The sequence below is a fragment of the Malaclemys terrapin genome, chromosome 10, assembly GCF_027887155.1.
Source record: "Malaclemys terrapin pileata isolate rMalTer1 chromosome 10, rMalTer1.hap1, whole genome shotgun sequence".
NCBI classification, from domain to species: Eukaryota; Metazoa; Chordata; order Testudines; family Emydidae; genus Malaclemys; species Malaclemys terrapin.
In genome coordinates, this window is record NC_071514.1 from 68,351,501 (window position 1) to 68,365,316 (window position 13,816).

At 40.4% G+C, this 13,816-nt stretch overlaps 1 protein-coding gene across 3 annotated transcripts in view; it reads right to left on the reverse strand.

Annotated features, from left to right (window-relative positions):
* The window catches only part of MYH11 (myosin heavy chain 11), a 97,034-nt gene extending 91,608 nt beyond the window's left edge, over positions 1 to 5,426 (reverse strand). For all 3 annotated transcript variants that reach the window (XM_054041174.1, XM_054041173.1, XM_054041175.1), the window contains exon 1: positions 5,326 to 5,426. The gene's annotated coding sequence lies outside the window, so the exon portion shown is untranslated. The remainder of the gene's footprint in view (positions 1 to 5,325) is intronic.
* Between the last annotated feature and the right edge of the window lie 8,390 nt (positions 5,427 to 13,816).

The window sequence follows — 13,816 nt, forward strand, 5'->3', positions numbered from 1 at the left end:
TGAGAATGAATTGAATATTCACAGCATCCAAAGAAAAAGTTAATCTTGAGGGAGTTCAAAGACCAGAATGCTATGGACCACTACAGTCAACCAGTGTGACTACACACAGCTAACCAAAACAGTCCTCACCTGGAAGGAGACTTGAGTCAGTGTGAACATACTCACACAACAATTTTCTATCTGGCAAAGCGGACACACACTTTAGTATCCTTTCGGGGTCCCTTCCAGTTCTATGAGATAGGTATATCTCCATATATTAAGTGTCACATGGATCTCTGGGAGTAACATGAATCATACACCTTAAAGAAAGACTGGGATTTTTAGAGGGGCTGAAGGGAGTTGGATGATCAAGTCTAATTGAAATTCAATGGAAGTTGGGCACCTAACTTCTTTAGACTCCTTTGGAAATCTCAAACTCCACTACGTGACTTTCCTCTAAATGTCTTCGTTTTACTGATACTAGCATTGTCAGAAGAATGAAAGATGGAAAATTCACCCATTGCATCTTGGCACCAGCTGAACCTACAAAGGGGCATAACAGTTTTAGTCTTTTTATTCACATAGAGGGCTGACTGCTGCCAGCTTTAATCATGCAGAACTCTTATTATAGTCAGTGCTTTCTGCAAGGGGTCCATGTGCAAAAGTCTTGCAGGATATGATCCTTAAGACCCATGAAATTCTTGAGAGAACTGCAAGAGAGAGAGATTTAACCTCTGTACAGATGAAAGCAGAAAATGCTCACTTATTCTGAAAGGGCTGGTAAAGCAACACATGGAAATGGTGTTCTCTAAAGGACCAAATCCTTGTCCCGATGAAGTCAATAAGAGCTTTGACATTTACTTCACTAGGACAAAGATTTAGACCCAATTGAACACTGGGGGGTTGTAGTGTCAAATATTGCCTCTTGGTAAGGGCCTATGGATGACCGTGAAAACCAGCCTTCCAAGTTCTCCTATGATCATTCTTTACAAAAATCTGCCAAATTCTAAAAACGCTACTATGATTGTAAAGAGTCCTAATCTGGTGTAAACTTGGTCACTGATTAGATAATGGCCTAAGGATTTTTCCGTTGCTTTGTCACTCAAAGATTAAGAAAAAGTTCACGTCTCCCGAATCCTTACTGTGCCTAAAAAACAAGTGTTGACAGAAGTCACAAGCGTCTTACATGCAGCACAGAATGATACACAGAGAAAGAGGTCGATCCTACTGAACTATGTTCTCCTGTCTCTTCCGATACTTTTCATATGTGAGCTGATTGTTGCTATTGATTCTGGAAGAGTTTTGGAATGAAGTTAATGACTACTTTGAGTTGTTACACAAGAGAGCCAAACTCCACTCTGCAGGAGCATAGCCCTGAAAAGAACCCAGAAGCTTCAGTCAGTGCAGAATGCATTGAATTCAATGGGAGGTGCATGTAGTACCCAAGAGTAGGATTTGGTCTACAGTCAGGAGCACTTGTGTAAGGCTGCTCATGTTAAGCTTTCTCACTGCACCCTTTATGTGTCAAACTTATAGGAAGGTAGATTATGGATAAACAGGACTCAAATTAACCTACATGTCTCCCTCCTCAAAAGACATTTATTAATCCCCCCTCACCCCCACGTCCTCCAGGTGGTTTCTTTTCTTCCTCCCATTCATGAGCCCTTGATCTCCCACTTGTGTAAGGCAACCCAGTCCACCCAAGCAGGCAGCCAATAGTCAGCCGTCAGCTGTGTGCTGCCACTTGATTCTCCTAGTGAGACCCACTGCTCGTTTCAAGCACCCTATGACCCCAAGGCTTGGCCCCATAGATCCTGCTTTAATCCATCCCTGCAATTGGGTGCTAAAACAAATCAAACTTTTATATTTGAACATTGGTCTTGCCACAACACTACATGTACAATTATACATAGTGATGTGCTGCAGGGCCCTTTTAGAAATCCCCACATCAAACAGAAGGAGAGCTGGGGCAGTTGCCCAGGTTGAGATGGAATCTCCCTATTCTGACTGCTGCTCAATCAGCCCTGCTAGAGATGACATCTCTGTAGCTCACAAAACCTTTTTGAAGTGTGATTTTGTTTTTTTTGCTTTCAGAATGCACCAATCAGCAGTGTAAAGGGGTGAAGAATATATATTTGTACACAAACACACATGCACATGCACCCCTAGGTTCTCAGGAAAGGATATTCTTCCTTCTTTCTTCCCAACCCCAGATCGTTTCTAGATGGTCTTTATTGCACCTCATTTCAAAGGACAGAATTTGACTGCTGTGCTTTACAATAAATATACACAGTTCATATTGTTCCTGGAGAAAAGTATAAACATTTCCAGGAAGTGCAATTAATTAAAACATTGTCGATCAAGTGGTGTTGCCTCCCTGGTCCTAGCTAAGAGAGACTTTTTTGTTTAAATGGAAAAGCAATTACTCCTCACCCCTCTTTTCTACAGCACATGTCTCCCACTATAAAAGGCTTATCACAGGCTTAGGGGAAATATTTGTTAGAATAGTGGCTGCCCATCACCACTTGCACAATATGACTTCCACAAACAAGTCCTGTCCTCATAAGGAGTATCAGAGCAGAGAACACAGCAAGTAACCAGCTGTTTGGCCCAAATTCATAATTTTTTGTGCTACGATAACTCCTTAGAAAGATCTTTATCTCTTTTTTTTTTTTTTTTTTTTTTGCTGAGCGGGGAGCTAGGGGAGTGGGGAAGTATTTCCACCCCCTAACCACCAAACAGATCTGAACATAAAGAATATTCTTAAAAGGAATTCCATGGCTCTGGAGCTGCACTTAACAGCCCATGCCTCACATCAATTAAAGCACTGGCACAAGCATAATAGTTTGTTATTTTCTGACTGGAGGAGGTTTAGGTGGCTATTATCGCACTCAGAATGCAGGTGACACTGATGTCAGTAAAATCAAACATGAGGTGCCATGCTGCTTTGTTGTCAACCCCCCAATATGTGAAATTCACTAGCCTCGATATATCCAATTTTTTGAAGCAATCAACAGTAGTATACTATGAATGTAGGACTGGGAACCAGGAACTCCCGAGTTCTAATATTGGCTCTCAGACTTCTCCTATGAGACACAATCTCTGAATGTCCATTTCCCACCTAAACAATGAGGATATTAATATGTATGTTAATTAGTGAACATTGTTCAACACTTGAAGATAGAAAGTGTTAATTTATTAATAGCTTTAACTTCTCTTGAGCTGGTTTTAAGCGCTAATATTTTAACTGTTTCATATGGCTCTCTCTTCTAAACTCTCCATTTAAGGAAATTGTCAGTACTGAAAAACTTAGGTATACTATTTTTATTTTATTTTAATTTGATTGCTTGGCAGACTTTACAGTCTCTCATAATTCAAGTTATTACATAACTCTGATTGTGTAACTGACAGCTAGTTAAAGATTTCAAAGAAATCAGAATGATTGCTTTATCTCAGGTTATTGCAACATTATGAACTGTAGAAAAAAAGTTAATAGACCAGTTTCCTGCCCAATTTAACTCCACTGTCTGCAGAAGTGAATTTGCCTCAATATACTCTGGAATATGGATGTTTGTTCACTAGAATATAAGCAGCATGTACTGAGCCATCTTTTAATTACAGCAGTGAATGACAAGGTCTAGAGAAGCTTTCCTTCATTCCTTATAATATGAACAGGTTTAAAAGAAAAGCCAACAGATACACAACTAATAAGTCATAGTAATTTGTAAAGCGCTCTGGATCCACTGCATACATCCATGCATGATGCTACCATATATGGTCATGTTCTTCTCAATACTAACTGTTCCACAAAAATGTAATGATAACAAATTCAAAACAAATACCTTTTAGGGAGTAACATGTCCATTGCAAATGTGATAATAAAAATCATTGTTTACATCCAAGTGAATACAGCCAGAGCAGCAACATGCACTAAATTAAAACTACCACTCAATCAAGCTTTTAGCTTTCCAGTAGTTAATATTCCAGTAGTTCATACTTTTGGTTTCAGTGGTTGAGGTTTAAAAGTGATGTTGACTATTAGTAGTTCAGAATATCAACCCTTTACAAAGGGTCTCTTAGGAGCTGATAGCTAATGGAAACTTTTGAATAGGATACAATTTGATTTATTTTAACATAAAAATTATGAACATTTTTTTGCAATAAAAATATCTTACAAAATATCTGACAATGAAATAACAAATCAGGTTTACTGACTTTTCTATCCCAGGTTGGAAGGGTCATATTCTGATTAATTAAAAAAAAAATGCTAATATAAAAAGTCAGTGAGATTTTTTTCTTCTGGGATACTAGTGATGCTTTATATGCTGCCATCTACTGACCTTTTTCTTTATTCACATCACTTTTATTACAAACTTGAGTTTATTGCTTAGTTTCTTCCTCTCAAGGAAAAAAAAATCTTCAGATCTATGCATATAAACTATATTAACACGTGCACCTCACTAACAGTGAAGAAATCTGATTTAGCAGTGCAATCTCTTTATTCCTAACAAGAAAATCTGTTATTATTTATGTAATAATAAAGGTGATTCTTTTCTTTTGTATTTTGAAAGGATTTTTTTGCTGTGCATTTAAACAAAAAATTAGCAAAGCTAATTATATTTTAATCAAATACATTTAGATTGTAATCAATTAAATATTAAAACTAAGTTATTTTATATATTAGTATTGAAAACATATAAAGAAAACCTGCTGCTAAACTACCACTGCTTTTACTAGAGCATCTTTACTGGATAGACATATAAAGTTAATTAGTGCTTGTGCCTGTCATTGTCTGGAAAAGGTGCTATAGAATTGCAAAGCATTATTATATTACACACAACATATACTGGGTATTTGTTTCTTACGTCTCTATATAAACAGATGTAGCTATGGCAGTGATATAAAACAAATTATGAATTTCTCACACCACTTGGAGATTTTGAGTTCACCATGATCTTTCAGTGAATTTTAAACTGAATGCTCTGTTTGCAATATGCAAATCAGGTGTAAGCCAAACAAGCATGTTTTGTAGGTCTGTCACAATACAGTTTAAGTAAAGCAGCAATTGGGTGACCAGGTGTCCTGTTTTTAAAGGGACAGTCCTGTTTTGGGGGATTTTTTCTTATATAAGTGCCTATTACCTCCTACCTCCTGTCCTGTTTTTTCACAGTTGCTATCTGGTAACCCTAAGCAGCAAGTGTTTGTAACCTGAAAGTAATTCACAAATAAATTGCTTTTGCAAAGGTACACGATAACTTAGATTGCTAAAGTAACTATGTTAGAAACATCTGTTCACTCCTAGTCCCCTCCCCAGGCAGGAGAGTCCTCAGTCACGGTAGTACTTACAGATATCCAAGTAGGGAAGCAGAGTGTGAATTGGAGAGTCTGGAACCTGTACAGCTAACAGCTGGAACAGTCCAAATCCTCTCTGCCTTTGCAGCCTCCCTATATAGAGGAGGAGAATCTGGTCAATGGGGAGGGGCCCTAGAAACCACCTCCTGCTGGAAAATCCTCCGTACCTGGGCTAAAAATGAGAGATCATCAGTTAAGAACCTCATTCCTAGAGGGGCCCAGTTCAGGGCTGGTGACTTCCCCCAAATCTTTCCCTTAGTATTAACAAACACAAAAATCCAAACAGAATTATGACCTGGGTGTTCCCCCTTATTTTCTGACATCCAATTGTACCTTGTGCAATAGTACTAGGAGGTGCCTGAAATTAACAGGGTTGTTTCTTTTTGCCACTTCCCAGAATGGAACTGATGTGTTGGACCAAGCAAATGAGACACTTTAACCCCTTCCTGCCTTACATAAACTATCTCCTCATGTATGCCTTCCAGCTGGGGGTCCAGCAAGAGGGGAAAGCCAGATCAGGGGTAGCTGTAGTTGAGATCCCATTACAAAAGCCAATCAGACTATCAGCCTGTTGATGTGGAGCTAAGATGGATTCGGTATGAGTTGTTTGGGAGTGGGAGGTTATTTCCAACACAGCAGCGGTGTGGGGGGTGGAGGTCTTTCTCTGTCTCCTTGTGTTTATGTAACATTTAGAGCTTGGGGCTGTTTTAAGCCTTGTCTGTCTCTGGGGAATAAGAAGGTTATTTTTCCCAGCTCCCCACCAAGTTTGCAGAAGTTGGTCTTGCTTTTTGCAGCTCAGCCCAGTCCCTGAGAAAGTGTTGTAAATAACTTATCTATATAAAAATACTTCCCTCTGTCCATAAAAGGAAAAAGAGGACTGTTAAATGGCTGTGGGCAATGGTCCCTAGGATGTAGTGGAAAGAACAGGAGGCAGGCACCAGCTGCTGGGGGAGTGGAGGAAAAGGTGCTTGGAGCCAGCCTTGGAAGTGAATCTGGTCCTTGTCAACTCCTCTGAAACCTTCAGTCCTCAGTTGCACCCCCTCCACCCCAGTAGCAAACAGTTTTGTTCAGCAAGACCGGTGCATGGGAGACATCCCAAAAAGGGAAAGCTAGGATCCTCCAGGAATTCCCATCAGCATACCGGATATGAAATACTGAAGCTATTCGCATGCTGCAGCAGACTAAATATGGTGCATATATCTACCCAGCGAGCCAGAGCACAGTGCTAGCTGAAATGGCGTTTATTGACTCCAAATAGTCCTCTCCGTCCCCTGAAATAACCCCCTCTCCCTCGGGAATGACAGATGAGTCCCGGCCCAATCTGGGCCTTCCAGGAAAATCCTCCATGAAAGGAGGCAGGGCTGTTCACCTTTCAAATCATTAGGACTGAAAACCAATGTTTCCTAGTATGATGAATAAAGATTCATAGATTCAAAGGCCAGAAGGGACCATTGTGATCATCTAGTCTGACCTCCTGTATAACACAGCCCATAGAACTCCCCCTTGAATAATTCCTTTTGAACTAGAGCATACCTTTAAAATAAATAATCAAATTTTGATTTACATATTGCCAGTCATGGAGAATCCACCACAACCCTTGGTAAATTGTTCCAGTGGTTAATTACCCTCATTGTTAAAAGTGTACACCTTATTTGCAGTCTCAATATGTCTAACTTGAACCTATAGCCGTTGAATTGTGTTATACCTATCTTTGCTAGACTGAAGAGCCCATTAACAAATATTTGTTCCCCATGTAGGTACTTACAGACTGTGATCAGTCCCCTTAACTTTCTCTTTGTTAAGCTAAATAGATTGAGCACCTTGAATCGATCCCTATACGACATGTTTCCTACCCTTTAATCATTTCTGTGAATCTTTTATGAACCCTCTCCAATTTTTCAACATCCTTCTTAAATTGTGAACACCAGAACTGGACACATTATTCCGACAGTGTTTGGCTCCTGTGCCAAACACAGAGGTAAAATAATCTCTTTACTTCTATTTGAGATTCTTCTGTTTATGCATCCAAATTTTACACTAGCCCTTTTGGGCTATTGCAGGGGTCGGCAACGTTTGGCACGCGGCTCGCCAGGGTATGCACCCTGGCGGGCCGGGCCATTTTATTTACCTACTGAGGCAGCAGGTTCGGCTGATCACGGCCCCCACTGGCCGCGGTTCGCCGTCCCGGGCCAATGGGGGCAGCGAGAAGCCGCAGCCAGCACATCGCTCGCCCGCGCCGCTTCCCGCCGCCCCCACTGGCCCAGAACAGCGAACCATGGCCAGTGGGGGCTGCGATCGGCCGAACCTGCCGCCTCAGCAGGTAAATAAACTGGCCCGGCCTGCTAGGGTGCATACCCTGGAGAGCCGCGTGCCAAACGTTGCCGACCCCTGGGCTACTGTGTTGCTCTGGTAACTCATGTTCAACTGATTATCCACCAGCATCCCCCAAATTTCTTTCAGTCACTTCTTCCCAGGATAAAGTCCCCCCCATCTTGTAAATATGGCCTCCATTCTTTGTTCCTAGATGTATACATTTACGCTGAGCTGTATTAAAAAGCATAGTTTCCTTTTCAGCTTCAGTATTTACCATTGCCCCAATTTTTGTTTCATCTGTAGACTTCTCCAGTGATGATTTTATGTTCTCTTCCAGTTCATTGATAAAAATGTTAACCAGCATAGAGCCAAGAACCAGTCCCTGTGGAGTCCAGTAGAAACACACCCGCTCAATGATAATTCTGCATGTCCAATTATATTTTGTGTCCTATCCGTTAGCCAGTTTTTAATCCATTCAGTGTGTGCTATGTTGATTTTGTATCATTTTAGTTTTTTAATACAACTATTGTGTGGTACAAGAGACTTGGATTGTTGCTTTGCACCGGACCTGCTGCTGGATTCTTAGCAGAGCTGGACAAATAATTGGGGGGGGGAGGAGTCACAGGTGTAAATGACTATGGCAAATCCAGGCAGAGGAAAATCGATCCAAAAATTAAGGAAGGCTAGGCCCTCCCTGATAGGAAGTTGTCTGCTTAGTAACTCACCTATGTCTTGCAGCTGTTCTGCTACTTCTTAGCTTTTAAACAGGGAGGTAAAGAAAACCATGGGGCCCTCTGAAAAGTGTCACTGGATTATATAGCATTCATCCAAATTATCTTAAAATGTTCCCTACAAACGTATAGAGCTGTGTCTCAACTATATCTGAATGTTAATAGCAACTTAAAAAGGAGTGGAAATTGTCCCTCCAATTTGGTGAACTGCTGCATGCACACACGCAGGCTGCATGTTTAACAGAGTAAATGGTGGTGAGTGATGTATGATGTGATATTAAACTGAACTGGAAAGTTTAAAAAAGCTAGATGGGGGTATATATCAGAGTTACAATTGGAACCCATGTGTGATAGGAATTGCCACAGAGGCCGAGTTGCAAGAAAATGTTAGTGGAATAGAATATGATCAGAGGCTAACTATCACCTTTGTCCTGAATACTGGAGCATTTATAAAACATAAATGTTGAGGCAAAATTAAACTTCTACTTTTAAAGCAAGGGATGGTGATATCCAACTTGTCCTTTTACAATGTCTTTGTGGTTTAAAAAGATTTTGTCACCCCAGAGACCTCAAATGTTGGGTTTGCAAAAATATTTCCATGTCAATTTTCTAGAAAAAGTATAGCTCATTGAGGAGATTGGATTTAAATGTCTCACTGCTGAGTTTGACAGCCAAATATTGTGCTTCTGTCTGAGGGGGGGAAAATTGGAAATGATTAGGTTCTAGGAATAAAAATGAAACTGACTTTTTTTAGTGCATGGAGGGTTGCGGGTTTTGTTAGGAATCTGTACCTTAAGGTTTGAATTTTTAAGTACTTAATAAGAAAGTTTAAGTTACCTAAGAAAGTTTCTTTTATGGAAAACTATGAAATATACACTATTACTGTGGAGGGAGTTGAATCTTCCCTTCCCCACACACACATCAGAATGGGGAGATCCCTTATGCACAGCATCTCTCCATGCCTGGATCTTGGTGGATGATCCATCTTTCATTATTATCAACTATCATGGTAAAATGTAGGTAGTAAGAGTTGTGGCTGGGCTGGTAAATGTTCATGTCAATGTTCCAAGGCTGTGTTATACAAATATCACTGTGTTTGTGTTTTAGCTTTGGTTGCTACAATAATAAACGCTTCATGTTCCAAAAAAAATCAAGTTCCATAAATGTAAAAAGATTAAAGTGCATACAAATTAAGTATCAGAAGGGTAGCTGTGTTAGTCTGTATCCACAAAAACAACGAGGAGGCCAGTGGCACCTTAAAGACTAACAGATTTATTTGGGCATGAGCTTTCGTGGGTAAAAAACCCCACTTCTTCAGATGCATGGAGTGAAAATTACAGATATTTATGACTGTATCTGTAATTTTCACTCCATGCATCTGAAGAAGTGGGGTCATTTACCCACGAAAGCTTATGCACAAATAAATACAAATTAAGGGTTGGATTCAAAGCAAATGCTGTGGCAGCTATCGCGCCCCCAGATCAGTATGGAACCTCAACATGTTATTGAAGTTGGCTCCATATTACTAAACTTTTGTAAGAAAATAGCCCATCAATTTCCTTTGGTTCTAAAGTGGATTTCTGGCTTGAATCCAGATTTAAATCCCCATTCCACAATTCAGTGGAGTACATATGACTAATGTAGATCCCAGTAGCCTTTCCTTTCATGCATAGAGTATCATACTCCTACACAATTGTCTTTTTGGTGAGGAACAGGCAAGTACCAGCTTCATTATCGCCTCCATCCACGGGAGCAACATCCATCTCCAATAAATTTAGACTTATAAAAGTAAGTATGAACTCCCATTGGAGCCCCTAGGCAGCCAGGGGCAACTTCTGTAGAAGTTGTGCTGGGGGAGATGAAAGGCTTCAGAGAAAAGTGCTTTTGTTGCATGGGAATTCTCCTTTTTGTATATCTCATATAAATCATTGGGTAGTGGAACGTCTTTCCTGCAGAGGACCTTAACTCCTCACTCCTGACAGGAAGACATGATTGGAATTCTGAGATGCTTATGGACTAAACTGAGCCTTCTGTGTGTACACAAGGGAGTAGAATTTGGTCCTCTGGAGTTCAAACTCAGGCTTTTTAAGTTCAAGGAGCATGTGATAGGGTGTCCCCACCACACAGCAGTGAATGGAGGCCAGATGGGCCAATTAACCTGGTAGACTGAAGGGAAAGTCTTAATTAAGTAAACAGGCTCACCTGGATAAAGCCAGGAAACTGAGGGAGGGGCTGGAGAAAGTATTCTGTACCCACTCCCTGCATGGAGTGAGTTGGGAAGTTGGCAAGCCGGGGGACGGATAGGTAGGAAACAGCAACAAGGGATAGGACAGTACAGAACAGAGATTTTGGCTACTTGTTATAAGGTGCCTGGGTTCCCTTGCCAGCCACCCGGAAGTGGCAAGAGCGTTGGAGATGCCACTGAGTCTAAAAGGACTTTGAATTCCTTGGAAGGGGAGGATTTTTGTGATGTGGCTGGAGGGCCAAGCTATGAAGAGGAGACTACAATTTCTGTAGTGAGAGGGGCTGCATGGCAAGACAGGATGGGGGAAGACACCATTGGAGAAAGTGCAAGCCTGGCAGAGCTAATTCCCAGAATGGCCAACAGGAGGTGCCTCTGTGGTGAGTGGACCTTGTGAGGGTAATATAATTAATATCTGTTATAAATAGAGCCATAGAGCATCTATTTTATTGACAATCCTCTCCTCTTTAAACCTGTAATTATCCTTCATGGCTGTGTTTTCACATTACAGGTATATCCTAATAAGTTATTTTGAGTTCTGAAGGAACTCAAATATGAAATTGCAGAACTACTAACTGTAGTATGTAACCTATCACTTAAATCAGACTCTGTACCAGCTGACTGGAGGATAGCTAATGTGATGTGTTTTTGTTTGTTTGTTTTTTTGTTTGTTTTTAAAAGGCTCCAGAGGCAATTCTTCAATTACAGGCCAGTAGGCCTAACTTCAGTACCAGGCAAATTGGTTGAAACTATAGTAAAGAACAAAATTATCAGATGCATAGCTGTACATGATTTGTTGGGGAAGAGTCAAGATGGCTTTTGTAAATGGAAATCATGTCTCACCAATCTATTAGAATTCCTAAAGGGGGGGGGTCAACATATGTGAACAAGGGTGAGCCAGTGCATATAGTGTACTGGACTTTCAGAAAGTCTATGACAAGGTCCCTCACCAAAGGTTCTTAACCAAAGCAAACAGTCCTGGGATAAGAGAGAAGGTCCTCTCATGGATCAGTAAATGGTTAAAAGACAGGAAACAAAGGCTAGAAAGAAATCCTCCACTTTTAGAATGGAGAGAGGTTAAATAGGGGTGTCCCCCAAGAATGTGTACTGGGACCAATGCTATTCAACACATTCATAAATGATCTAGAAAAAAAAAGTAAACAGTGAGGTGGCAAAGACTGCAGATGATACAAAATTACTCAAGGCAGTTAAGTCCAAAGTAGACTATGAAGAGTTACAAAGAGATCTCATGAAACAAAATGGTAGATGAAATTTAATGTTGATAACTGCCAAGTAATACACATTGGAAATAATCCCATGTATACACACACAATGATGGGATCTAAATTAGCTGATACCACTCAAGAAAGATCTTGGAATCACTGTGGATAGTTCTCTTAAACATCTGCTGACTGTGTAACAGCAGTCAACAAAGCTAACAATGTTAGGAACCATTAAGAAAGGGCTAGATAATAAGACAGTAAATATCATAATGCCACTACAAAAATCCATGGTATGCCCACACCTTAAATACTGTGTGCAGTTCAAGTAGCACCATCTCAAAAAAGATATATTAGAATTGGAAAAGGTAGAGAGAAGAGCAACAAAAATGATTACGGGTCGGGAACAGCTTCCCATATGAGGAGAAACAAAAAAGGCTGGGACTGTTCACTTTGGACAAAAGATGACCAAGGGAGGATATGATAGAAGTCTATAAAATCATGACTGGTGTGGAGAAAGTAAATAAGAAAATGTTACTTACTCCTTCTCATAACACAGGAACCAGGGATCACGCAATGAAATGAATAGGTTGCAGGTTTGAAACAAACAAAAGGAAGTAGTACTTCACACAACACACAGTCAAGTTGTGGCACTCCTTGCCAGAGGACGTTGTGAAGGCCAAAAGTACAACTAGATTTTAAAAAAGAATTAAGTTCATGGAGGATAGGTCCATTGGCGGTTATTAGCCAAGATGGTCAGGGATGCAACCCACGCTTTGGGTGTACCTACCCCCTGACTGCCAGAAGCTGGGAATGGACAACAGGATGGATCACACTGATTGCTTGTTCTATTCATTCCCTCTGAAGCACCTGGTATTGGCTACTGTCAGAAGACTGAATACTGGACTGAACGTGGATTATTGGTCTGATCCACTATGGCCATTTTTATGTTCTAATCAAAAGAACACTTTAATATAAATAATGCCCACAGGTTCTAATCAGGATTAAGGCACAATTTTGTTGGGAAGTGTACGAACACAAATGAGAAGACAGTCCTCTCCTTGAGAGCTTATTAAATCAAAAGTTACCTATGCTGCTATTTTACCTTATCTCCCTTCACACACACTTAGGGTATGTCCACACAATAAATGCTACAGCGGTATAGCTGCTGGCACAGACACTCCCTACAACGGAAGGGGTTCTTCATTGCTGTAGTTAATCCACCTCTCTGTGAGGTAGTATCTAGGTCGATGGAAAAATTCTTCCATTGATCTAGTGGTGTCTACACTGGAGCTTAGGTTGGGTTAATTACATTGCACGGGGTGCGAAATTTTTCACAGCCGTCAGTGACATAGTCAAGCCAACCTAACTTTATAGCGTAGGTCAGCCTCAGGCTATGCCAAGATAACGGAAAAAACATCAGTAAGGATCCAAGTCTACAACCTTTACTTGATGCCATCAGGAGTTTTATTTAAATATATTTATTAAGTCTGTTAAATCAAACTTGAGGCCCACTTACATACACACATGCCTTTCAAACTCAGTTTTTTAATGGTTACCTATGTTTGTTGAAAATTTAAATACCTGGGGAAAATGAATGAACTTTCTGGGAACTGGTGGTTCACTATGCAGTTTTAGTTTTAACTTCCTCTAATTTTGACTTTTAAACGGCTTAGGGAAAAAAATAGGCCCTATAGTCCTCCCATTTGTGTGCTTGATACTAACTCCATACAATTTATAACAACTCCTGCTGGAAAAGAAGACTTGACAATAGTTGTTCAATAGCATGAAGATAAATATAGTTGTGGCTTCCGGGGGGAGTAAAAAAGTCAAACATTCCCTAAGGCATTTTAGTTCTGTTTTCATAGTTAATTTTCCACTGATTATCTGTAGGAAGTGGTGAGGCTGCCACTTATCAAGTAATGCTTAAAATATTAAGTTTACACCCTTGCAAGTCAAATGCAGTATCAAGTAAAACA